Genomic DNA, 26,940 nt, shown 5'->3' with positions numbered 1-26,940 from the left:
CTAATATCCCGGGTCGAATCTCGGCGACTTTCGGTTCGAGGTTCGGTCTCAACTGGTAGGGCCTATTCGATGGTGTCGAAATGTAACAAGTCTATGTTATTGGCTTCCAGCATACTATAGAACGCCTACAGGACAAAATTCGAACAGCTGGGTCTCAAAACCTATAGCAATTGTAGGGACCTTAAATTATTATTATTATTATTATTATTATTATTATTATTCCCGTGGTGTAAAAGTAGTATATCTGCCTCTAAGACGCAGGCCGCGTGTTCTATTCCCGTTCAGTCCAAGAATCCTGGACTGAGGATTGTAACGAGGCTCACACCAATGTATAAATTCAACTGAAGAGCTGGATGATATGAGAGACATCGAACCCGGTCAAGAAATTGAACCAATTCGGCTGGGAATGTCGTTACAGTGACCTTATGACATTCCTAGACCTGGCTATCTTGACAAGCCAAGCCTTTAATGGGCCATAACCTATCTGTGACGTTATTATTAACAATTGACTAGCTCCTTGGTTGATTGGTCAGAATCGAGGCCTTTGATTCAGATGGTCCCGGGATCGATTCCTGACCGGATCGGGGATTAATTTTTCTGGTTGAGGGCAGGATATCTGTGTTCGTCCTAATACACACATCTTCGTAAACACTCCGCATACAGTTCATATCTCCACATGTCCGCCTCTGTAGCGTAGCGGCTGCCGTCCTTCGTGGGCCTGCTTCCATTCCCGGCACTGCAAAAGATTGTAACATTGTAGGAGGGCTGGTGTGTGGTTAAAATGGTAGCCTACAAGCATTTCACTTCTACTGGAAAGAGAAGTACTAGGCACACGAATTTATTTTATTTGTATTCCTGGGCATCAGGAAGGGCATCCGACCGTAAAACAGGACTGAGTCCAAATGTACGACGCAGTTTACACTGTCGACCCCACCAGGCTGTGAGAAAAGAAGCGAAAGAAAAGATATGATTAGGAATGCCTCCTATTTTTGAAGTGACTATACCAGGAAATCGGAGAGCATATTTAGAACCTAATCAAAGTTTGTGCCTAAGGATCGGCAACTAAATGTTCATTTAGCTATCCAGTGTTCAAATATTAATTTCCAGGTACTGCTTTTTTGATTATACTTTGCTAGAAATTCAAGATTAATGGTTAATTTGCGTTTCAAGTCTCATTGGCTCACGAATGTCCATAAAGTAAAATTATAATGAAGTGGTCTTCAGCCCCTCCTTTGGAAGTATGATTAACGTTGTGTAAGGTGTTCTCATCTTGAGGTGGACCATCCCACTGGGAGAAGGGAAGGCGTAGCCACCTAGCTCGGCTCCAATCCCCGCAGTACCACGTCAGCACAATGTTAGGAGAGCGGCAGGCAAGTTATGACGGCTGCGGGAATTGGGCTGTACCCGTTCGCCGGCACGTTCTGCCTCCTCCACCTGCTACTAGCCAGCTCAAAAAATACAGCCTATGCCCTAGTGGCGGGCAAAACGTTCGTAGCTTTGGAATGACGATTTTTTTATTAATCGGATCGCCTAAAATATTTAACCCTTTTAGGACCAAGGTGGTTCATGAACAGGGTGTCTGAAAGGATCGCTGTTTACTAGCTGGTGTGATGAAAAGGACTTCGGTCCACTTTGAAGCTTTCCTTTCACCAGTCCATAACATAGGTTTTTAACTAACATGCCGGTATGATTTTCTTCCAAAATGTTGAGAAAACTGTCCTTTATTCTCCAAGATTAAAAAAATGCGAAAAAGAAGACTATTCGGAGGATCCCGGGTTCGATTCCGGACCAAAGCGGGAATTAACTGCCCGCCACCGTAGCGCAATGGTTGGCAATACTAGTCCTGGTTCCATTCCCGGCACTGTAAAAGTTTTACCGAGAGAGTTACGGGTGCGCAGCTGTGAGTTTCCATTCGGGGGATCGTGGGTTCGAACCCCCTGTCAGCAGCACTGAAGATGGTTTTCCGTGGTTTCCCGTTTTCACGTCAGGCAAATGCTGGGTTTGTACCTTAATTAAGGCCACGGCTCTTCCATTCCAATCGTAGCCCTTTCCTGTCCCGTCGTCGCCATAGGACCTATGCGTCGGTGCGACTTAAAGCCAATTGTTAAAAAACTGTAAAAGTTTTAAAATTGGCAGGAGGGCTGGTGTGTGGTTAAAATAGTAAATGCAACTCACCTCCACTGGGAATGTACCTGAAAAGAGCTGCTCCACCTCAGGCCGTGGACACGAGTTTACTGCTCTTTATTACTGTACGTGAGAAGATAGCAACGGGAAACTACCTCTCTCATCATTTTCCTACTATGTCTGTTCATTGACGCATAGCCTATCTATGACAGCTGTTGGTGGAGCTGTGGAGGATCAAACCAGCCTTCGGGCTGAAAACCCAACATACATTCCTGTACATAGGGCTAGCATCAGGAAGGGCATCCTGGCGTAAAATATCGTGAGCAGTTCCTTTTAGCTAGTGCAGTCATAGGTTGCCAATAGGCCTACATCGTAAATTGTTTTTCTTCCCCTTCTTCTTTTTCTCAACCATAAGGATGGTCTTTTAAGGGTTAATATACCTTAGTGCTCATTGAATTCGTGAAGCCAGCTTCGTGGTGTAGTGGTAGCGTGCCTCCTCTTACCGGAGGCTACATGTTCGATACCCGACCAGTCCAGATATATTACTTCTGGACTAAGTGCTGGAATGGGGTTCACACAGCTTTGTGAGACCAACAGAGTAGCTGTTAGATACGAGGTACAGCGGACGCGGTCACGAAAACATAGTAATAGGCTAAGGATGTCGTCACGCTGATCACTTTCACTTCAATGGTTTCAGAATTTTGTATGGACAGCAGCGCTTTGGCAGGGCAAGACCCATAACTGAATGGACTGTTCTGCCACGGATGTGTTTGTTTGTTGTTGAATTCGTGAAATTACCCGTCATCTTGGCAGCGTAGAGGCCTGTGGAAAAAGAGTCGCGGGATCGAATCCTGATCGGGGGAGGGGGAATTTTAACTGCGTCGCGTGAATTCCTCTGGCTAAGCAACTGGTTATTTTTGTGCGTCTTAGGGCCTAATACAGGCAACACATAACACTACCAATCAAAACACACACACTCTCTCTCTCTCTCTCTCTCTCTCTCTTACAGTGAATGCAACCCTCTACACAGGATTCGTGGATGGAAGGGCTTTCGGTAGTAAAATCTGACCAAGTCTACATGAAGTACCGAAGAAGAAGAAGAAGAAGAAGAACTGTATTCGTGGAGTTAAATTATTATTATTATTTATTATTTAATAATTACAGCGTATGTTTGCAGCAAGAGAAAAATACGAGTTGAATTCCTGCAAATTACCGAGCTCGATAGCTGCAGTCGCTTAAGTGCGGCTAGTATCCAGTATTCGGGAGATCGTGGGTTCGAACCCCACTGTCGGCAGCCCTGAAGATGGTTTTCCGTGGTTTCCCATTTTCACACCAGGCAAATGCTGGGACTGTACCTTAATTAAGGCCACGGCCGCTTCCTTCCCACTCCTAGCCCCTTCCTCCCTCATCGTCGCCATAAGACCTATCCGTGTCGGTGCGACGTAAAGCACATAACAAAAAAAAAAAAAAATTCCTGCAAATTGACCTCCTCAGTGGCTTTTATCCCTTACGAATCCTCATCAGCTTCTTTATTGCCCATTGTTTGGATAGCTGTTGGTATGAGAAGGACCTTGTGGAATCGACCTCGCTTGCTCCTTGCAGTCTTTAATGGACATTGCAACTCTGTGACACCAACTATTGCATAGCCCTATTGCTTGTCTCGCTTATAGACTATAGAAATGCCGGGCTGAGTGGCTCAGACGGTTAAGGCGCTGGCCTTCTAACCCCAACTTGGCAGGTTCAATCCTGGCTCAGTCCGGTGGTATTTGAAGGTGCTCAATTACGACACCCTGTCGGTAGATTTACTGGCACGTAAAAGACCTCCTGAGGGACTAAATTCTGTCACCTCGGCGTCTCCGAAGATCTTAAAAGGTAGTTAGTGGGACGTAAAGCAAATAACATTATTATTATTATGACTACAGAAACGTATTACTTTTGCTACATCACAGCCAACTCCTACTAATAGTAGGCTACTGTATTATAAGAAAATATAATAATATTATATAATAATAATAATAATAATAATAATAATAATAATAATAATAATAATAATAATAATGACGGAGTGATAGCTGAGTAAAAATGTCCCTGAATTCTCATCAAACCCATCGTGGTTCGAATCCCAGCCAATCCTTGTGGAATTTTTGGAATGAAAACTCTAGTTTTGATTCCACTGGAATTTCCATGGCTATGATCACGCCGATATTAGCATAATATATCGAAATTTATTTGTAATAATAATAATAATAATAATAATAATAATAATAATAATAATATGAAATGTCCTGCTCCATGGCTAAATTGTTAGCGGGCTCGCCTTTGGTCCAAGGGATCCCGAGTTCTATTTCCGGCCAGATCAAGGACTTTTATCCGAACCTGAGGGTTGTTTGGAGGTCCATACAGCGTACGTGGTTACAGTTTTGAGGATCTACCTGCCGGTGAGATGGGGATCGCGGTCTACATGGTGTCTCATATATCCAGACCGAGCGCTCGGTGTTAGTACTCCGCGTTACAGCAGCTGCCTCCGCCCAACTTACGTCGCGCGCGGCCGCCTTCCTTTAAGCGTGCATACAATCTTATACGAAATCTTACCTTAAAAAATATGCTGGAAGTGGCATCCTTCATAAGGTAGACTTCATAATCACCATTAGGATTTTCTGCACACCAATAGCAAGAGTTATGACTTTCACACGACCATTAAGATGAAACCAGGCCTCATCCGAAAAGAACATAAGCTGTGGATTGAATAAACGATCATTCAATGATACAAGATACTACTCATAATATCTCACTCTTGTGGTTGGATCAGCAGATTTTAAACAATGGGCCCGAGTAAACTTGTACGGTTTGCTGTGTAACAGGTTTGCAGCTCTATTTGCTGAAGAAACAGAAACCTCTACTTGTGTTAATTTTGTGAATGATTTATTCGGTGACCGTTCAAGATTCGCACCAATGTCATCTAACACTTTTTCTCTGTTAAAACAGTTCGTGAGCGCGTATGTTCTTTCTTGAGCACTGAACCAGTAGTTTCAAATTGATTTACAATTACGTGAATCTTCTTGGGATGATTTCAGTGGTGTTCTCCCGTTGCCTTCCACTGACCTCCAAAACCTGTCTGCTCACCGACTCAGTTTCCCGCTGGGGTTGGTTACCCAACCTTCCACTGAGTTGCTCGGCCTAACAGGGGCACAACGTGTAGGTAGGAAGTTGGAGAATTGAGGTGACAGAGGCTAAGAGAACTCTCTTGCCGAGTTCTTATAATCGCATATCACCCCCATTTTTTGCCAAAGTCTCAAGGTGTTTGCAGAGACTCCCCCAGGTCATCTCCCGGGTCCATGGACATTAAGGAAGGAAGAACGGAGAAGAATAGAGGCATTTGAGATGTGGATTTGGCGAAGAATAGAAGGTGTAAAGTGGGAAGATAAAATATCAAATGGGGAAGTTCTGAAGAGAGTGGGGGAAGTGAGGAGCATGCTGATCATAATCCAAAATAGGAAGAAAAAGTGGATAGGGCATAATCTAAGACACAACACCTTACTACGAGTAGCAATTTTTATTTTTATTTTTTGCTAGTTGTTTTACGTCGCACCGACACAGATAGGTCATACGGCGTCGATGGGACAGGAAAGGGCTAGGAGTGGGAAGGAAGCGACCGTGGCCTTAATTAAGGTACAACCCCAGCATTTGCCTGGTGTGAAAATGGGAAACCACGGAAAACCATTTTCAGTGCTGCCGACAGTGGGATTCGAACCTACTATCTCCCGAATACTGGATACTGGCCGCACTTAAGCGACTGCAGCTATCGAGCTCGGTAAAGTAGCAATTGAAGGGATGACAAAAGGAAAACGAGGAAGAGGAAGGAGACGATATCAATTATTAAACAGCATTAGAAAAAGAAAGGAAGGTTTTGCAGAAGTGAAGAAAAGGGCACAAGATCGAGAGATATGGAGATCACAGCCATGATTGGACCTGCCGAATGGCAGAACAACCAATGATGATGATGCTGATGATGATGATGATGATGATGATGATGATGATGATGATGATGATGACGTGAATCTGTACTTATGAAGGTGGCACGCACTTCACCAGTATATTGCTGAACAAATGTATCGCAAACCCATCGAGCCGACTCGTACTTGAAATAACTGTGAAAATACTGTTTTGCTATGATAACTGTCTCAACATGTTAACAGCTTAGATTCAAACTGGCTATTGATACTTGGTCGAACACGTGTATACTCCTTGCGCGGTCAAGAACTAGGCGCGCATCCCGTACTTCTGCTTAGGTCTCCGAGAGTAGACACACCGCTGGACGGCCTGAGTTTATAAGAGAGACCAATCCTTCTGGGATTTTTGGAATTCATCGCACAGACCATGCGTCAACTCGTAATCTGCAGGTCATCGGACTTAACAGCGGATGCTTGCTAGGCTAAGGCCCATTAAGGCTGTTGTAGTGTCATGGGATTGGTTGGTTAGTTCCTGTTAACGCTCACATAGAGGATATCCTTGGCACTCCTAGCCAATTACTTCGATGATCCTGACAATTTCACGGAACTTCTAGCCATATTTTATCAGTCACATTCCGGAACAATTTATCTACACTACTTTCGAGGGACTACAACTCAAATTTTGTGGCAGTCATGGGAAGTTCTATGGTACTCCAAGAATGTGTTGAAACCCTTGGATATAGTTTTGTATTATTCCTATTCAGATGAATGGTATCCAGCCAAATAGTATAACACTCCTAGGCAGCTTTGTTTCTTCTGGTGAACTTAGACGCTACTTATACAATATTATGCAGTTCTTTTAGCTACATTTGTAAAAATTGAATTCAATAATGAGATGTATTGAGCCAGATTTATGAAACTGCCAACCATGAACCTACTACGCTGGCGTAGCAGGGGGAGAGGTGATACTCCCACGTGGCATGTCCCAGGGGGCGGATAGGGTGGTCCTAACCGGATTGCCGGCGGACTTAAGCGAAATAAAATTGCTCTTGCGGACCAGGCACACAATCCCTGTGCGTTGGGGACGCAGAGGAAGAATACACCCATGGTATCCCCTGCCTGTCGTAAGAGACGACTATAAGGAGCGACCAATGGATGATAGATTAAAAAACCATGAGACTACTTGTGATTTGTACCATCCCACGGCGATCACCATGGCTTGCCTTTACTTGAGAGTAATACCACTGTGTTAGGTACACAATAGGTTTGTGATTAGTAGCAGCAGAGAGCGGTTCAGTGTGGGTTTACTGTACCTGTGATTAGTAGACTACTGCTATACGCGGAACTCCACGGGCTTGCAATGCCTGTGATTAGTACCGCTATATGAGCAATACCGTGGGTCTGCATTGCTTGTGATTCGTACCCAATGTGTGTAGAATACCACGGGAACACAGTCGCCCGTAATTCGTATACCTATGTGAGGAACACCATGGGTTTGCGTTGGCTATGAGTGGCACCATTATGTGAGAAACACCATAGGTCTTCGTTACCTGTGCGACGTACTTTACTTGTGAGTTGTATCATAATGTGTGGGACACCGTTCGCTAAACGGTTAGCGTGCTGGCCTTTGGTCACAGGGGTCGCGGGTTTGATTCTCGGCAGCGTAGGGAATTTTAAGCATAATTGGTTAATTCCCCTGGCGTGGGGACTGGGTGTATGTGTCGTCTTTTCATCCTCATCACGACACGTATGTCGCCTAAGGGCGTCAAATCAAAATACCTGCACATGACGAGCCGAAGTCCTCGGGCACATCCCGGCACTAAAATCAATACACCATTTCATTTGTGGAACGCCGCGAGTCTACGTTACTTGTGATTAGTACCGGTACATAACAAATATCATGTTTCTATTTTACTAGCGTTTAGTACCATTATGAGGGGTCGTTAGCCTGGATTTTGGACCCCATTATAGAAAAAGCATAATCAATTCAGGATTGTGTTTTGGAAGCAGCCCCTTGGACAGTATACAAGTTACTATTGTTTTAAGATAATTATCTTATTATAATTTCTGGGAAGGTGGGGTGTTTAGTGTCTGGTCCACTGATTGTATTCATAATCATGGTTTATCATCGTCTGTTGGAATCCTAGTCAGTGGATTGATTTTAGAATTATTTTTAACTTTCAATATTGCGAGTTCGATCCGCTGATTGTTTTAAATTCTTTAAACAACAAAAATCATCATCATCATCATGAAACTGCTAACAAATCATGAGTAGCCTAGTCGTAGGCAACTTTCTGGGTATTATCAAAAATTCCCCAAACAGTTTAAACTTCACGGCATACGGAACAAGATTTTGTGTACACAACCATAATTTTACGGCACTGCTCGCAGATTCAAAAAATTCTTAGCAAAGTTCTCAGTTGTTTCATTTACTTTCATGATAATCGTAACCAAGTAGTGGGCTTTATTTCTCCCGATGTTTTCCGGTAATACTGGTCAGACAGCGATCAAATCTTTCGCTATCCAAATTCAAGGCACTCCTGGCCAATCAAAAAATGGCATGGACACTAAACAACTTTATAAACGTATGTTAATCCACTGTTTACTGAAATATTTCGGGCCGGGGTGAGTGGCTCAGACGGTTGAGGCGCTGGCCTTCTGACCCCAATGTGGCAGGTTCGATCCTGGCTCAGTCCGGTGGTATTTGCAGGAGCTCAAATACGTCAGCCTCGTGTCGGTAGATTTACTGGCACGTAAAAGAACTCCCGCGGACTAAATTCCGGCACTTCGGCGTCTCCGAAAACCGTAAAAGAGTAGTGAGTGGGACGTAAAGCAAATAGCATTATTATTATGAAATATTTCGGTAAGTTCAGCCAATCACTTTCATCATTCTGCCGTGGAATCCGATGGTATTGTTCATGGTGTCATACATGCGTAAGAATTGCTAAGACCTGAAGTGTTACGAGCTGGTTCTGTAATTTTATCCGTGTAGGATCGCAAAATCTAATCCATTCCTCTACTCCTGCAACAGTTTTTGTTGTCAGTTATTGTCGATATAATAAACTATACATTAGTTACTTTTTAAGCCTTTAAGGGACTTATATTTAGGTTTTCTTACATTAAAGAAATTTTGAGAAATATTGGCATAACTTAAAATTCAGCTTGAATACCATGATCATTGATTTCTGTTTCTATTTAGCACTGCTGAAAGGCACGAGGGAATGGAGAAGAAATATGTAAAATCTCTGTACTTTCCTGCCCATTTTATTGTTTCATTCTCACAGAAGTGTTATCCAATTCCTTTTCACATCGTGCTGCCACGTCAGACCATATTGTCTCATTCCGTCACGTGTAGTTGTTTCACCACGTTCTGTTCTAGTAAATTGTTTTTTTTCCTTAGACAATCTAGGATGTGTTCTAGCCTGTAATTAACGGGGGATGTTGACTTAGGCCCACGGTCAGTGATGTCCATAAAAAGGACGGTTGAGTTTGGCCCATGGTCAGCTCTGAGTGAGGGTCGAATTGCCCCCATGGGACTGCCCCCAGTAGTCACAACTTTTGGAAATCAGTTAAAATATATACAGTAGTTAAAATAAGTTTTAAGTGTGGTGTAGAGTCCGTACTCAAAATTAGGTTAGGTTTAGTAATTAAGTAATTATTTAATCGTAAATGAATTTGTTAACATTATTTCATGTTTCTTAAAAATACGTTTTAATTAAGACGATATTATGTTAACCATTAAATGGGAATGTAATAATTTCAATAACCATATTTAATTGGTATTAAAATGTAATTTTGATACTTGTTAATATTAAGGACATTCAAATGAAAATGAGCAGCCGAACATTAACAAATAGATAAACCTACCCCACTGAGCAGGGGCACAACTCGAACGTGAATATGTATAGACACTGATCGTAGCATGATTGACATTATTGAGCAACACTCTTGCCTCACTAGCTTCCATTGCATCACACCCATGAATGAGACTGATAGTAAAGGCTACAACTTTTTACGTGTGCCAAAAGATAGTAGGAAAAAAATAGATCATTAACCCTAGTAATACCAAAGGGGGATTACCTTATACCGACCTCCTCTATTATTTAAATTCTGCCTATCTACTGAATTCTGTGTTAAAGTGAAATTATTCTTGAAAAATATCAAGAGAGTTTTATTTTACTGTATTATACGCAATATGCCTTTAAAAGATAGCACAAATGGTTAGCGTGCTGACATTTGGTCACTGGGATCCCGGGTTCGATTCCCGGCCAGGTGGGGGATTTTAACTTCGTCTGGTAAATTTCTCCGGCTCGGGGTCTGGATGTTTGTGTTCGTCCCAAATATCTAAGTTCAATTCATCAAAGACAATTCATAATTAATAACCAGACACATACAAAATTGTCAATTCATAATTAATAAACCAAAAAAACCAAATCCACGGCATTTAACGCCCTTGAAAGGACCTTGGCCTGCCCAGCGACCGCTGCTCAGCCCGAAGGCCTGCAGATTACGAGGGGTCGAGTGGTCAGCACGACGCATCCTCTCGGCCGTTATTGTGGGCTTTCGAGACCGGGGCCGCCATCTCACCGTCAGATAGCTCCTCATTTCTAATCACGTAGGCTGAGTGTACCTCGAACCAGCCCTCAGGTCGAGAGAAAATCCCTGACTCGGCCGTGAATCGAACCCGGAGCCTCCGAGTAAGAGGCAGGCACGAGGCCGGCATAATTAACAAACAGAAACATTTAAAACATTGTAGCTGGCTAAATGGTCGTTAAGACCGAAGGCCAAAATTTTTAGTAAAAATAAAAAATAAAATTATATACTTGTAGCGGTTACATCATAAATAATCCGCTATTGGAAGTTCATGATTTTTGGCTTTGTTTGTTTGTTTGTTTGTTTGTTTGTTTGTTTGTTTGTTTGTTTGTTTGTTTGTTTGTTTGTTTGTTTGTTTGTTTGTTTGTTTGTTTGTTTGGTTTGTTTGTTTGTTTGTTTGTTTTATTGTGGTTTAACGTCGTAATAACACATCGAATGTTTTCGGCGATGCAAGGATAGGGTTGCGAAGGATGTGGCCGTAGCCTTAATTAAAGCACAGCCCCAGCATTTGCCTGGTGTGAAAATGGGAGACCACGGAAAATCATCTCTAGGATTCGAAGCCACTATCTCTCGAATGTAAGCTCACACTACGCGCCCGTAACATCACGACCAACTCACTCGGTACATGTTATTTGAAATTCTTTGGTATTGCTAGGGTTAATCACGAGATAGGCTAGTAATAGGTAGCAAACTCTACTCTCTATATTCCCTGGCAATGAGGTAAGAGAACTGATGATTCATTCCTTTAGCTTAATAGACGTGTAGGACCCAATGTCTTTGATGCGGGTAGAACAGAGAGCAAAAGGCAGGCTGGGAGAATGAAATGATAAGGAGTTCCTGGAAGCACGAAAAGGCAATGGGTGGGTGGGGGTGACAAGGGCAGATGGGGCGGGTTCACTGCTTTTGCTTTATATACGGGTTTTTATATAACTTTCCTCCAGGAGCTTCGATTTTGCGAAAATGTCACGTCTTCTGGCATCCAGAAACGTGCGCTGTAAGAGCGTAAAGTTTTGCCGAGATAAGAAAGAGGAAGGAGCGAACGATTTCATCTCTCATGGGACAACCACCTCGTTTTATCTTATGTTTCATGTCTCTTGACGTGTAGGGGGAAACCATACACAGTGCACGATCGTGCCGGGCTATCTCTTCTTCAGAATCACGCGGTTATCTATTTATTAAATGCTCTACATCAGTCAACGTAAGGTGAACGGGTCTTCAGTGCACAAAATATAATAGAGAATTTGGTATGAATTTGAACGTCATATCGTCATAACTAGGTCTCGGACGATGAAGACCTATAAATTGCCCAGAAAAGATCTGTAAAAGGACCCAAAATATCCCAAAGAAGACCTAATAACGGGCAAGAAAACGTAAAAATTCGATACAAATTAATTAATAATTTTAGTTTTAATTATATATTTAAGGAAGGAATGTAGGAAATATGAAGATGAAGTTGGAATTCAAGAGGACAAATTGGGTCAAATATTCGTTTATAGGAAAGGGAGTTAGGGATTGGAATAACTTTCCAAGGGAGATGTTCAATAAATTTCCAATTTCTTTGTAATCATTTAAGAAAAGACTAGGAAAACAACAGATAGGGAATCTGCCACCTGGGCGATTGCCCTAAATGCAGATCAGTAGTGACTGATGAACCACACAAGGGTTACAGAAATTGGAATTCGGAAACCTTACCTCAAAGGCTTTGCAGTATATCACAATAGTCATCTCCAGGTTCCTACGTGTAAAGGATCGTAGGTTTTTCAGACAGCACATTGCAAAACATCGAGAAATTTCTCTCCACATCATCAACAGATGTTAAGGTTTCATACTTGAAGCAAGTGAGATCTTTCTTTTCAAAAAAACTCACATACAAATTTTCTCCTTTCAGTATTTCACTTACTTTTCACATAATTTGATACCCCTATTTTTTAAGCATTAGTTCCATTTTCCATTTCATTTTAATGTCATTTTCTCTTTTACTACAGAAAAGACGTTTAAGAGGCGATGGATGAACTAGCGATGATTGGAATTGAGAATGAGCTATAAAATAGTCGAAAGAAGGTGGAGTTACAAAAAAAAAGTCGTTAAGACCTCTAAAAGGTCTAAAAAGGGCCTATTAAGTAAAAAACGCCGAAAAAGGCAAAAAAGAAGACAAAACCCACGGTCTTCTGGCCTACCATGTCCCAGAGTGAACATATACACAGTTAAAAAATGTAAAGGAACATGTTTTGTAACGTCTGGTATATGAACGTTAATTTGGTAGGTGGGGTTCCAATGATCATACAGAATACCTTGAGACCTTAGCTACTCAGGGTATGTCAAATTGAAGTTATACTCCATCTGTAGGCGTAGCCATGCATTAAACTGTCAGGTGACCCCTCAAAGCAAAGTGAATAGCTTGCGTCCGTGTGTCGTTGTGATGTACACAGACTACTGCGGTCATTTGAGCACGTTGTACGTAAACCATCACATCCCATGAGACATCTTAATGATGTTCAAGTCGTAAGGGCCGTCACTTTGATCCAGGAAGGATTGACTTTTCGTCGTGTTGCTGTGTATCTCAATGTCTCTCCGTCACTTATTCAACGCTTGTGGAATCGCTACATTGAGACAGGTAAGTTCACAAGAAGGGTTGGACAAGGTCGTGTACGCATGACAATTCCAAAGGATGACCGATATCTGACCATCTCTGCGTTGCAGCGTCGTTCAGCAACTGCCAAAGAACTACAACAAGACCTCAGGAGGGTCATTGGAGTCACGGTGCCTGACCAGACAGTAAGGAACAGGTTAAGAGAAGTGTCCTTATGACCCAGACGTCCCACAGTGTGCCGAATCCCCGATCTAGGTGGAAAAAATTAATAACGTCGTTAATATTCCTGGGATCCTATTAAAAGTTGGCACTATACCGTTTTCGAGGTCGCTGAATTCATATCTGGCATCGTCTAAAGTGTACGATGTTCGGGGGTTATTATATAAGGGGTGAGGGGCAAGGGGAGGTTTAAAAAATGACCGAAAGCAACAAAATAATCGTCCATTTACGGGAGTAAAAACACGATTTGGATGTGTATATTATAGTTTATAACAGTGGTAAACATACTATTTAAAACTGGATAAAATATGAATAACAATGAGAATTTCAGTCCAGTATTCTTGTTACACCTTATTTGAGGGAATAGACGAAGGCAGTGTATGTAAATTCTTCCAGATTGAAAACGTATTTTAAATGCGTAGTTTTAGTAAAACACACCTTACACACGAAAACAATATTATATATATATTATATTTCCATATAAAAAAGTTAAGATTACACTCAGAAACATTTCATAAAAAACGTGAAAGGATCATATTACAGTATTTGCAAGTAATTGTCTCATCAATCTCATCCTGTTCATAATAACAACATGTCCAATGTTCAATCGTCCCCTGATTCGTCTGTAGAGTCCAGAGAATCGTAGTCGTTGCTATACTGGTCTTCTTCATTTGATGTGAAAGGATCTTGGGAGTCAGTAAGTAACTCAATAGCTTCCATAGGTAGATTACCATGAGTTTTACGTGGCATTGTTCGGTACTTGTTTATTAAGGGATTTGATGTAATCAACAACATCTTAAGCTGCTACATTTTAGAGTATGAAGTTCACGAAACCTCCGACAATCTTTATTTCTAGCTTCTTGAGCTTCTTCAGATAAAGTTCTTGTTGGCACAAGAAAGTGTTTAATTACTTGAGTAATGTGTACTAATATGGTATGCACAGTTACGGGCATATAATTCCATGGATATAGTTTGACATACAAAGCCGCGGTTTGCGCACGAAATTCTTTGAATTTATTCACATTTATTTCAGAGCCAGAAGAAAGAGCAGCTAGTAATACACGATATCGTTTTATTAAGCTTTCATCTTTTCCCGCTTGATCGAAAAGAATCTTCAGCAGCAAACGCGACTTCCTCCAAATTACGCGATTCGGTAATATCACAAACATTTTGCTTCTTCGTCTTTATGGAAGAGTCCTTAAATTCCTTAGGGTGACGGCCGGCTTTGTTAGGTACACAACTTGTTTTTGGATCATACGCTGGATCAATGTCGTCTTGTTCACTTAACACGATGAAATCCGTCACATTTCCCTAATCACCGAATTTTTCTCGGAATCGTTGTTCTCTTCTTTCTGCACTCTCCCATTTTTGTTGATATTACGGGATATCAATTTAATTTTGTTTCTTAGCTCCAGAAATTGAGTGTCAGTAAGATTTGTAGGCTCTAATTTATCCATAACATATTGAAATATGATTTCTAAATGCCCCTTTTTACGACAGGACCGCCACGCGTTGAAATATTCTTCTCGCGGTAACGCCCACATAGTCACTGAAAATAAGAAAATAAACCATCATGCACATTCGTGCGCAACCAAACCGCTACAGATCCTGAATCTACATTAAATTTCCCATCGAATGACGTTTAAAGTAAAGTGGCACTATGAGGCACTCATAAAGTTTTTTTCGAGCAAATCGTAAAAACAATCTAATTTTCTACAACTGCTTCCTTTTACAACGCACTGTAAATAACTTGTTTACTGCAGAACGCTTGTATTATGCTTAAAATGAGAACACATGCCTCTTTTCACTATTCCATGAACCACAGAATACAACACCTCGTTGAACTTACTAGAAACACAATGTTCGGTTCTCTCCGACACCTCCTATCAACTGAGTTGATAACTGCAAGGAAGATGTTTCAGCACCTGTCGCATCCATCCTACGTACCAGAAAGCGAAAAGAAAGACTGAAGGTCAACATCTGGTTTGTTTACTATCGAATGAGCCAGGTTGCGCTTTGATTGGCGACAGTGAATTTTTTCCACCTAGATATGGGATTCGACACACTGTGCGTCCTGTTCATTTGCCCCGTTTAACGCAGCAACATCGCGCAGCTCGCCTTCTATTTGCCCGAACCCACGTCAACTGGCAACTTCGCTAATGGAGACCTGTGTTGTTCACAGACGAGTCCAGATCTCCTCATGACACAGCATGTTGGACGTCAACGGGCATGGAGACGCCAATGTGAGCAGTACATGCCAAATGTTGTTCAGGAAGGTGTCGAATTCGGACAAGGTTCTTGATGCTGTAGAGTGGCATCAGTTTTGTTGGCCGTACGGATCTTGTCGTCGTTCGTGGTAATGTTACCGCTGCGGGGTACATCGAGCAGACACTGCTACAGCATGTGTTGGTTGCTGCATACGGTGTTGGCCCTGAATTCGTACACATGCACGACAATGCCAGGGCTCATGTAGCGCGCATCACCAGAGCTGTCTGGCGAGAACTGGACATTCGAGAGATGGAATGGTCTGCAGTGAGTCCCGACCTTAATCCCATCGCGCATGTGTGGGATAGGCTTGACAGAAGTGTTCCTGGGCGTCATGTTTCACCACAGACTCCCCAAGACCTCGAACAGGCTCTCATTGAAGAATGGGACCTGATATCGCAACGTGACCTCCATCGACTTATATACGAAGCATGCCACGTAGGTGCCAAGGTGTAATAAATGCTCGTAGAGGAAATTCAAAATACTGAAGCTCTCCAACTGTGATAAAAATCCACCCTGGAGGACTGTTTTCACTATGTTTTCGCCCCTATTTGGACATTTCCGTTTGTGTTCTGAAAATTAACGCGAATCCATCGATGTTCTTTTGTATACTTCAACGGTAAAGAATAAAGATTTTTTTGTTAATATACCTGGGTGTGAAGTATTGTTTTGTGGAGCATGGCATACATTCAATAACACGATCCCCTAATTTTTCGAACTGTGTATTAGGCTGGGCTTCGTCTTCGGACACTCGAAGGAAAAAAAAAAACTTTTCCTCAACTGCCGAGCCCTAGTCATAACATATCTTGAAAGACAGTTACGCTCATAAATAGACTAAATCATATGCAGTGTTTTTCCAAAAATGTGGGGATTAATCGGGGCATGGACAACATAAACATCACAAAACGTTCCTTTGAGCACACGTCCTATGGTCGATGGTTAACGAGTTAGAAACATTACAGAGTAATACTAAAAACTGGTAATAACCCCAAATTGCACATCCCGAGCGAGTTGATCGTGCAGTTAGGACCGCACAACTATGAGCTTGCGTTAGGGAGATAGTGGGTTCGAATTCCACCGTCGGAAGACCTGAAGATGGTTTTCCGTGTTCTCCCCTCTTTCAAATCAAGAAAATGCTGGGTCTGTACCTCAATTGAGGCCACGGCCACTTCCTTCCCGCTCCCAGACGTTAACCAACTTGTAGAAAAACATAAAGAAAAGAAAAATGTGTCGGCTGTTGTGCTCTGAGTGTTGCTCTTAGTTGTCAAGCTCAACTTTCGCTACATCGGCAACAGCGCGTTCAGTCTTCTCTCTCTGTCACACCAGCCGACGGAATTAGCGCTCATATCACTTGGCTTCCAGGGTCTTTATTCAACTTGTGATAAACTGTTGACGGTGCCACATTTGAAAACGTGCACACTTAATTGTTCCTCTGCAATAGACCCCATGTCTGACTGTGGAAATTTTATAATTGAAACTGCCCTTACCCGAAAAACTGTGTAGGCCTATGAAGTAGAAATAGGTGTAGATTTATTTAAAATGAAAATACAACTTGCTATCACTCTCTCCGTGTTTGTTAAAGCACGGTGTATATATTCCTCATTTGTTCATGCGCCTCTCATTGTTATTAAACTACACTGCCGCTCAAAAGTTTCTTGAACACCTTTCATTCTTAGGATTCACTGGAGAAATGTTAAATATTTATTCATAAAGAGTTACTTAATGGAACTAAAGATTACCTTCTAGATTTGCCTTTTTCAACATAACCTCCATTTGCTAGATATCCATTCTATCAACTGTGCCAAAGTCTATTCGTAAATGTACCCCTCCCCAGATTCCTTCTGTAAAATATTCTACAATGCATTTACATTAGTCAGGATTCTCTATCCAAACGATCCCAAATAAATTCTGTTGCGTTGGAGACTTTGAAGGGGCCATACCATGATTTCAGTTCTTTCCTCGCTTCTAGTTCTTCAACATCCTCCCTGAATAGTGAGGTTGAATGGTTAGGATCATTATCTTGCTGCAGTATGAACCCCTTTAATTAAAAGTGCCCCAGATGGTTTTGCATGACTTTGAAGGATGTTGTGATACTGTTCGTTAATCATAATTCTCTCAGTATTGATATCATCACCTGTATTACTGCCGCCAAAGCCACCAGATATCATCACTGATTCCCTTCCATGCTTGGCTGTCATGGATATGCATTTATATGCCTTGCGTGCTCCTCTTAATAATGTCATTTGCTTTACGTCCCACTAACTATTTTTACGGCTTTTTGAAACCCCGAGATTCCGTAATTTGGTCCCATTCTCCTGTGCCAGGCAGCTTGAATTTCAATTCGTCCATAACACATTTTACCGTTAATGAATAGTCCTACTTTAATGTTGTTTGGTCCAATACAGTCTTTTCCTCTTATTGACATCCCATAGAAAAGGTTTCTTTACTGCAATACACTCTTTAAGATTTGCAACCTGAAGTAATCTTTTTTACAGTAGAAACCCTAACAGGTTCATCCCTCAACTGATTAATTTATGCTGTGGCCGTGGTGAGTGGCTCTGACGGTTGAGGTGCTGGCCTTCTGACCCCAACTTGGGAGGTTTGATCCTGGATAAGTCCGGTGGTATTTTAAGGTGCTCAAATACGTCAGCCTCGTGTCGGTAGATTTACTGGCAAGTAAGAGAACTCCTGCGGGACTAAATTTCGGCACCTCGGTGTTTCCGGAAACCGTAAAAGTAGTTAGTGGGACGTAAAGCAAATAACATTATTTATTCATTTATGATGTCGAATGGGTGCTGTTCTGAGGCAATCACATGTGCTAGTCTCTACCAACTATTTGCTTTCATGCTTCGACGTCACTTTAGGCCTTCCCTTGCGATAAAAATCCTTATTATTCGGAGCAAACACAGTCATATCTCTTGATTGTATAGCCTAAGGATCACTTCCCAAAGACACACGTTTTTGCTTTGTTATTTCACGCATCTTATGACCTGCTGTGTTTAAGCTACTGCTGCAGCACGTTCTTCTATTGAAAGTTCTGCTCTCTTGCCTACTGTAATGTCTACGCTTTACACAAAACAATGCCTACGTTAAGCTTGCTTGTTAAGTACCAAACTTCTTTTAACTGCCAATACCTATTTTGTCAGCTTATGTGAGCGATGTCTGGTGAATTTCAGACACATTCTAAGTTCTAAACCATTTTCTTTAAGTGTTCCCATTCATCTTAAAATATCCTATATCATTCATCAAGGAAAGGTAGAATATTTGTATAAGCCTATATTAATTTTTGCTTTCACCTTTAATAATAAATTGGTTCTGTTTGATTAATACTATTATCAAAGGGTGATCAAAATCTTTTGAGCGGTAGTTTAGGAGAAAACTGTCTCTCGTTACCTTCAACTAGTCAGAAGAAAGTTGAAGTGAAAATCTTAGACGGACCACCTAGTATTCTGTAAACAACTAAAGTAAAAATACAAATTTTGGACCCATAAGGTATTGACTTTAAACCCCCACCCCCATCACCTCTTAAATCAGTCGTACAATAGTTAGCCATTTATTTAGCGATATAAATTATCTCTCTTTGAGATGCAGATTGATGTTCTCCTTAACGTTGGCAAATCTCGTGTTAGAATAGCACATTCGAGTAAGAGAATGATTGAAATTAATGTTCTTCAAAGTAGAAAGAGCTCGCTAGAGAAAGACGGCGCGTACTTGTATTCCATTTCCCCTGCCTTTCTATGCACTGCTATGCTGTATTGCCGCTGTACAACGCTTCAGTGACTATAATATGCCGCTTAATTGTCTCGAAATGAGAAATTCGTTTCCAAGTTATAATTGGATACGCGGCACCGTTTTCCTTAATTCCATTTCTGTCTTCTCCCTCCCAAGCCCCCCCACGTCCCTCCCCTTTTCTTACCCTCAATTCATCTTAGAATCTTCTCCTCAGCATTTTGATGATGGGACATTCCTTGTATATACACACACACACATACATTCACAGCGAGAATGAGTTGCTTTCGGGAATGTGCAGGGCAAGAACTTGGAAGTTCTCGACTGTCTCACTCATCTCTTCGTTTCTCTTTCCCTCCGCCTCTTATTCGCGGTCTTAAACTCTGTCTTTCTCTTGTTCCTCCACCTTCAGGTAAGATATAAGACATCTTGATTAATGCGGAAACGAAGACGTAAGGCAATAATAAGCAAGGTGACAATGTTAAAGGAAGATGTAAAGTGGAATCCTGGATGACAGAAAGATAAGAGGGAAGGGAAATGTGTGCGCAAACACTTCTGTTTATGTCATTTTCGTAATTTCATACGGATTAAATTTGCAAGACAAGGCAAGAAGAGACAGACGGAGGAGTGTGCTATATAAAGGCCTATTAAATTCAAATGAAATTTTAATGAATTGAGGGCAAATCTTACTGTTAATTCCCCAAGTGCCAAATGGAATTCATAATTACATCAAGAAAGACGTTGAAACAAGTGCACGCCTACAGTGAAATGAGACCCTGTGTAAGATAGGGTGAAAACCGACTGTGTTCGTTACAACACATGGCGTACGTTAGTCCATCAGAACAAGGAAAGTATTACTTTAATCACCACATTCCATGAAACGTCGTTCATGACAGTTATCATCATCATCATCAACATCATCATCTAACGCCAGCGCTTAAATGTGTCAAATTAATTCAGACACTAGAATTGATTATTTTAAACTGATCATATAACTAATATCTTCAAACCGACTCTTGATTTAAGAAGACGCAGTACATCCACTCGTGTTGTGTGGATCCCCTCTACTCAAGGTATCCGGCATGTGTACGTAGTGGACCTACTTGCACAGAAAGCTACGCCAGGTCATCAAACACCGAAAATTCCACTATATCTCTCCCAATCCGAATTCTCCTATTATATTGCCTACTCTTCCTTGGCCTACTACTAAATACCAGTATCCCATCACAATTAGATTCTCGTCACCTTTTACACATTGTATTCATCTTTTATATCTTCATATATTCGTTCGATTTCCTCATCATCCGCTGAACTAGTAGTCCTATAGACCTGCACTATTGTGGTGGGCATTGGCTTGGTGTCTATCTTGAAAATAATAATTCTTTCATTATGCTGATCGTAGTAGCTTACCCGCTGCCCTATTTTCTTATTTATTATTATACCAACTGCATTCCCCCTGTTTAATTGTGCGTTGATGATTCTGTAGTCGCCTGACCAAAAATCCTGCTCTTCCTACCAACGTACTTCACTTACACCAACTACATCTAACGTTAGTCTATCCAGCTCCCTTTTCAGATTCTCTAACCTACCACAACGATTCAAACTTCTAACATACTATGCTCCGACTCGCAGAATGTCAGTATCCATCTTCCTGATGATCTCCCCCTCTCGTGTAGCCCCACCCGGAGATCAGAATGGGGGACTATTTTATCTCCGGAATATTTTACCCGGGAGGAAGCCATCATCAGTACATTATTCATACAGGGAGAGTTGCATGCCCTCGGGTGTTAGTTACGGCTGTAGTTTCCCGTTGCTTTCAGCCGTGTAGCAGAATCAACACAGCTAAGCCATGTTGATTATTACTACAAGGCTATATAAGTTAATCATCCGTCAGTCGGTCAATCATTCATCGTAGACTGTCGCTCTTGCAACTTCCGAAAGGCTGCTACTCCCCTTTCGATTAACTATTCGTTAGTGTGGTCTTTCAACAGATACCCATCCGATATGGTTGCACCTGCGGTCCCGCTATCTGATTCATTAAGAAGGGGAAGCCTCCACACTGCGGCAAGGTCACGTGGTTCGCAGGGGAGGACGAAGTACTATTGGAGTCATTAACAACGTGTTTTTCACCTGAAAAATATGCTACAAGCAACAAGATATTTTCATAAATCAGTAGTACATCATTCAGTATCTCAGACACGTACCTTGAAGTTCAATTTAGGCTTGCCTTATAATATCATTATAATACTCCTTTCTGAATGTCAGTCCATTATTAAGGACAACAGGCGTTTTCTACATCAACGACATTATTTTAATCACAATGTTGGTTCGTTAAGATCAGACATATCCTTCTTTATCTTCTTTTGACTGTTCATTATTGCTAGGAATTCTTGGCCCTTATGTTAACCCTGGAGTGGTCGCATGGGTTTTGTCAATATTAATGGTCGCACCGGGTCTCTCAGACCCATTTTTTCGCAGTCATTTACTATTAGATTTTTATACTTTATTTCCAGTTACAGAATTATTGGACATTATTTAGTTTATCTTAATGCAGTTTACATGAATACAGTATTTAACTATCCTGTTTCTTAACCAAAAAGTGTATTTTTATAATTACACTCAAAAACTGATTGTTTTCTGTTAACTTGTGATGTAAAGTATGGTAAGAGTAAAATGTAATTTAATTTTTTTTTCACTTTTTCCTGCCTCTACATGCACAAAGCAACAGTTTCATCTATTTTCTACACAGTCTTAATAAAACATATTTTTCAGAATTTCACACTTGAACTATTGGTACAAAAATATGGATTTTTTTTAGGTATGTGTGAATTATGTATCATAATTCATAAAATCAAAATCAAATTAGTTTTAGAAACACATCCAAGTACAGGGAAACATCACTTTAACCAATTTTTATGCACATTCTGTAGCCAAGATGTCCATGTTCTCCGCAAATGAAATTTTGTCACTTGGGACAGATGAAGGATGTCTTCCTGTCTTTGTTTGTTGTGCAGAAATGACATCTCTTTCTTTTCCTGGGAATTTCTGTGTCTAGTGCTTGCACAGGGTAGTTATACCCAGAATTAGCTTCATCCATTATTACACAAAACAAACATTGTACTAAAACTAACAATGCAAAGTTTGACAACAAAGACTAACGTTAACAGTCGCACCGGGTCTGTGAGACCCTGAATAGCCTGTACGCTCAAATGTTTCCAAGGCAACTGAGAGAGGGCTACTGTGTTCGGTTGACGGTCGGGAGCCAAGAAGCTATCAGAAAGGCGGAAGCGTTCGGTGTATTCCAACAACAGGAACATCAATAAGTACGGCCGCCCGGGTCTCGTAGACCCATCGCGATCACTCCAGGGTTAAGAATGTAATACTCTTATCAAAATACAGCAATGAAAAGTTATTTATATTAATTTAAAAATGTAGGGTAGTCATAACTCGTCAGGATGTATACTTTGCATTGAAATAGGCATGATTAATATTGGCCAAGCCTGGCATTGCCTCCAGTTACTAGTGTTAGGCTCCAAGCTTTCATGTTTCATAACATACCTCAATCATTCAACACTTGTTTCACTCCAATCCCGACGGTGTTAGGTTTTCGGGGCCTGAATAATCATTTTGATGGCATTTGTGGCCACATCTTTCCCCAAATATTTGCACTCTTTAAAGAGTCAAACCTCTTACACTTTTCCTCTGATTGGTTTTAAAAGAGGTTGGTCACTGATCTGTACTTCCTTGTAAAACAATTAACACGACCACCATCACCACCGTAAAGGCGGCCAAGCATGAGCTAATCAGTACATCCCACTCAGAACCATAGTTCTGGATAGTAAGAGCCTTTACCTTACACGTTTCCTTTGATTATAAAGGACTGCGCGGAGATGGACTCACACTTTACTTTGCTTTAAGAAATGAAAACCTAAACGATAGATAAGTGTTTCGATCGGAGGATTGCAATTCGTATGAAAACTTAAGGTAATCGCCCACTACACCGCGCCGCGCCGCGCAGCGCAGCCGAGAAGAAATTTCCGTGGTCTGCTTCTTGTGAAATGAAATGGCTTAACGCCCACTGCAGGGAGCCGCGCCGCGCCGCGCGGAACAAGCTTGTGGAATTTCCACACCAGAAGCCCCCAGGTTTCTGGAACGGAACTTTTTCCTTTCGGCGCGCTTGTACGGGCGAGGGTAGAAGGAAGGAATAACGGAAAGAATGTGGTTTCGTGGCGTTTCGGCAGTCTTCGTGAGTCCTCGACTAGTGCCAGCACGCTCGTACCTTCACGCGGTTAGTGGTATTGTGCACTGTACGCTTTTCTCGGCGAAAGGTGATATTATTTTCTCGCTCTACACACGGCTTTTTTATTTGCTAGTTGCTTCACGTCGCACCGACACAGATAGGTCTTATGGCGACGATGGGACAGGAAAGGGCTAGGAGTGGGAAGGAAGCGGTCGTGGCCTTAATTAAGGTACATCCCCAGCATTTGCCTGGTGTGAAAATGGGAAACCACGGAAAACCATTTTCAGGGCTGCCGACAGTGGGGTTCGAACCTACTATCTCCCGAACACTAGATACTGGCCGCACTTAAGCGACTGCAGCTGTCGAACTCGGAACACACGGCTTAACTAGGTTCAATAGTTCATAGAATTTTTCTTGGGACATACGAAAGCAGTGGGAAAATTTACTTCGGTCCTTTAGTAGATCAGGAAATAAATGGTGAAACTCTCCGCACGTTTCCCTTTTCTCATAAATGTTGTGGAACCAAACTTTTCTTTCGCGTTTTTCTTCTTCCTCATTTGCAAATATCGCAACCGCAAATAATATGTCCTCCTCGGAACTGGAACTCATATTTCTGTGTGAGCTGCACTTTCCCAACTGGAGAGAGGCGGCGCGGTGAGGTGTGCTGTATGGGCGAAGTCTCGGAAAACGGCCCGTGGAATGTTCCACAAGCTTGTTCCGCGCGGCGCGGCGCGGTTCCCTACAGTGGGCGAATACCTTTACATGCTGCAAAGTTCAAATACAGAAATTCCTGTACTTCCGAAGAGAAAATCGGTGAAATAGCATATATCCCACTATAGGCTATTTAATGCAATTCGTTTATAAATTCATGTATACCAAGGGAGTGGCTGCGCGGTTTGGGTCACGTAGCTCTCAGAGTGCATTTGGACGGCAGCTCTGAAGGTGGTTTTCCGTGGTTTCCTATTTTCACACCGGGCAAATGCTAGGACTGCACTTTAATTAAGGCCACGGTCGTTTTCTTCCCCCTTCCAGCCCTTCCTTCTCCCATCGTCTCCATAAGACCTGGTCTTTTGAAATGACGCCTGATAGGCGACCTGCGCATCTGTGAGAATAGGATTTTACTTGTGATGAATTATACACACACCCAGCCCCAGAGCCAACGGAATTACCCAATTATGGTTAAAATCCCCGACCCGGCCGGGAGTTGTACACGGAAACCCTTGGTCCAAAGGCCAGCACGCTTACCATTCAGCCATTGAGCCGAGCTTTGCTATGGTAATTGATTCAGTAATGCATGCAACTTCCGCAGAGTAAATTGTTATGCACTCATACAAACAGGTCCACTTCATGAAAGAGTTGCATTAATAGCTAATATGGTGACTGTGGCGACTTCAGAGAATGAGCATGCTCCATACAGCTGTTGATAACGCTGTTTGCGTGTGGTTTTCGACCAAGTAGGTCCTCCGAAAGTATATTTCGCACCTTAAACTGTCGCGAAAAGCGTCGAATTGTGTTTAAGCTGGTACCCAACATTCACATGAGAGCTGAATGTCGTAGATCTCCATGCAGGTTATAGTTACCGTTGTCGCTGTTGTTCGGAACATTAGTCTGTAGAATGGTCAGATGTAGTATTTCATGCTAGCCTATACCGTGCTCACCACGTCCCACTATCTGTCCTTTTATGGTTTTCGGAGATGCCCAGGTGCATAAATTTTGTCCCAAACGAGTTCCTTTACGTGTCAATAAATCTGTGGATACGAAGCTGACATATCCGAGCATCTTCAAATACCACCGGACAGATCCAGGATCGAACCTGCCAAGCTGGTCTGAGCTGGTCAGCGATCTATCGCCTAAGCTACTCACTGCGGCCACTACGTAGTTGCTGCAATCTACATCAAATTTTATCCCCCTACTATGCACTTGATTAAGTATCTCTTCATTTTTCATTCACTTTCAAATTTCCTCTGCAAAAGCATCTTCCCTGGGCTTTGATTCCATTTTTTCTGCACCAAAAATGTTTCACTCCTACATAGCACCACAGTTCGGTTCCCTCATCGTCATTTCATCCTCATCATGACGCGCGGGTCGTCAACAGGTGTCAAATCAAGAACTGCATCTGGCGAGCCGAACATTTCCTCGGACATTCCTGGCACTAAAAGCCACACGCCATTTCCATTTTTTTTTACAGAACCACAAAAGTTTTCAGAAACCTCCTTATAGGACGTATATCTATATTTGAGAAGAGCAAATCTATTTTCTTAAGAGCCAGGCTGAATATCTTAAGGCGGTCAAATACGTCAGTCTTTTGTCATTAGATTTTCTGCCACGTATTAGAACTCTTCCGGCACCTCTTTCTCTCCGAAAACTGTAATAGTAGTAGTTCCGAAGTGAAAATATTATTATTATTATTATTATTATTATTATTATTATTATTATTATTATTATTATTATTATTATGTCGTTCTACCTGATTCTAAGCGTGTTATATGTGTACGCCTATTCTTAAGTTATTCTAAAGTGTTTGAAAAATTTAAATTAATGCCATCATTTGATATTTCATTGCATTTTATGATCGGTTAATTAGCTTACAATTCAGGTTGGTTTCAAGATTTTAGCTGATCGAAATCTCTTTCTCCTTACAGGTAGGCAGCGAGGGGAGCAATGTCTTGTGACTAGTTCCAGCTGCAACCAACAGATGACTCCGGCTTCGCTGTCTACAGCTCTTCAATAGCCTGTTGCGGTTCCTTACTTCACTGACTTTCAAGCTGCACTTATTCCGTAAGTAGACTAGCAGAACACACAGCTTCAAAACATTATTAACCCTGAGAAATAATGGAAACTTACGGTACAACATGTTTACTGAAAATGTTATAAACCCGAGCGATCTGGCTGCGTTTGTGCTGTAGGTTTGAGCTTGTATTCTGAAGAGGGTGGGTTTGGATCTTAGCGTTAGAAGCCCCGATGATGATTTTCTGTGATTTTCTATAATTTCCTGTCATGAAAATGAAATGTCGTATGGCTTTTAGTGCCGGGATATCCCAGGACGGGTTCGGCTCGCCAGATGCTGGTCTTTCTATTTGACACCCGTAGGCGACCTGCGCGTCGTGATGAGGATGAAATGATGATGAAGACAACACACACACCCAGCCCCCGTGCCGTTGGAATTAACCAATTAAGGTTAAAATCCCCGACCCGGCCGGGAATCGAACCCGGGACCCTCTGATCCGAAG

The 26,940-nt window shown here is 41.9% G+C and overlaps 1 long non-coding RNA gene across 1 annotated transcript in view; it reads left to right on the top strand.

Moving 5' to 3' along the window:
- Window positions 1–26,940, top strand: part of LOC136870865 (uncharacterized) — an 882,383-nt gene that overhangs the window by 803,065 nt on the left and 52,378 nt on the right. Inside the window, exon 8 of the long non-coding RNA XR_011018019.1 lies at window positions 26,353–26,488. This is a non-coding gene — a long non-coding RNA (uncharacterized lncRNA). The remainder of the gene's footprint in view (window positions 1–26,352; window positions 26,489–26,940) is intronic.

This window comes from Anabrus simplex, chromosome 1 (assembly GCF_040414725.1).
Source record: "Anabrus simplex isolate iqAnaSimp1 chromosome 1, ASM4041472v1, whole genome shotgun sequence".
NCBI classification, from domain to species: Eukaryota; Metazoa; Arthropoda; class Insecta; order Orthoptera; family Tettigoniidae; genus Anabrus; species Anabrus simplex.
This window is presented reverse-complemented; position numbering and strand designations above follow the sequence as displayed.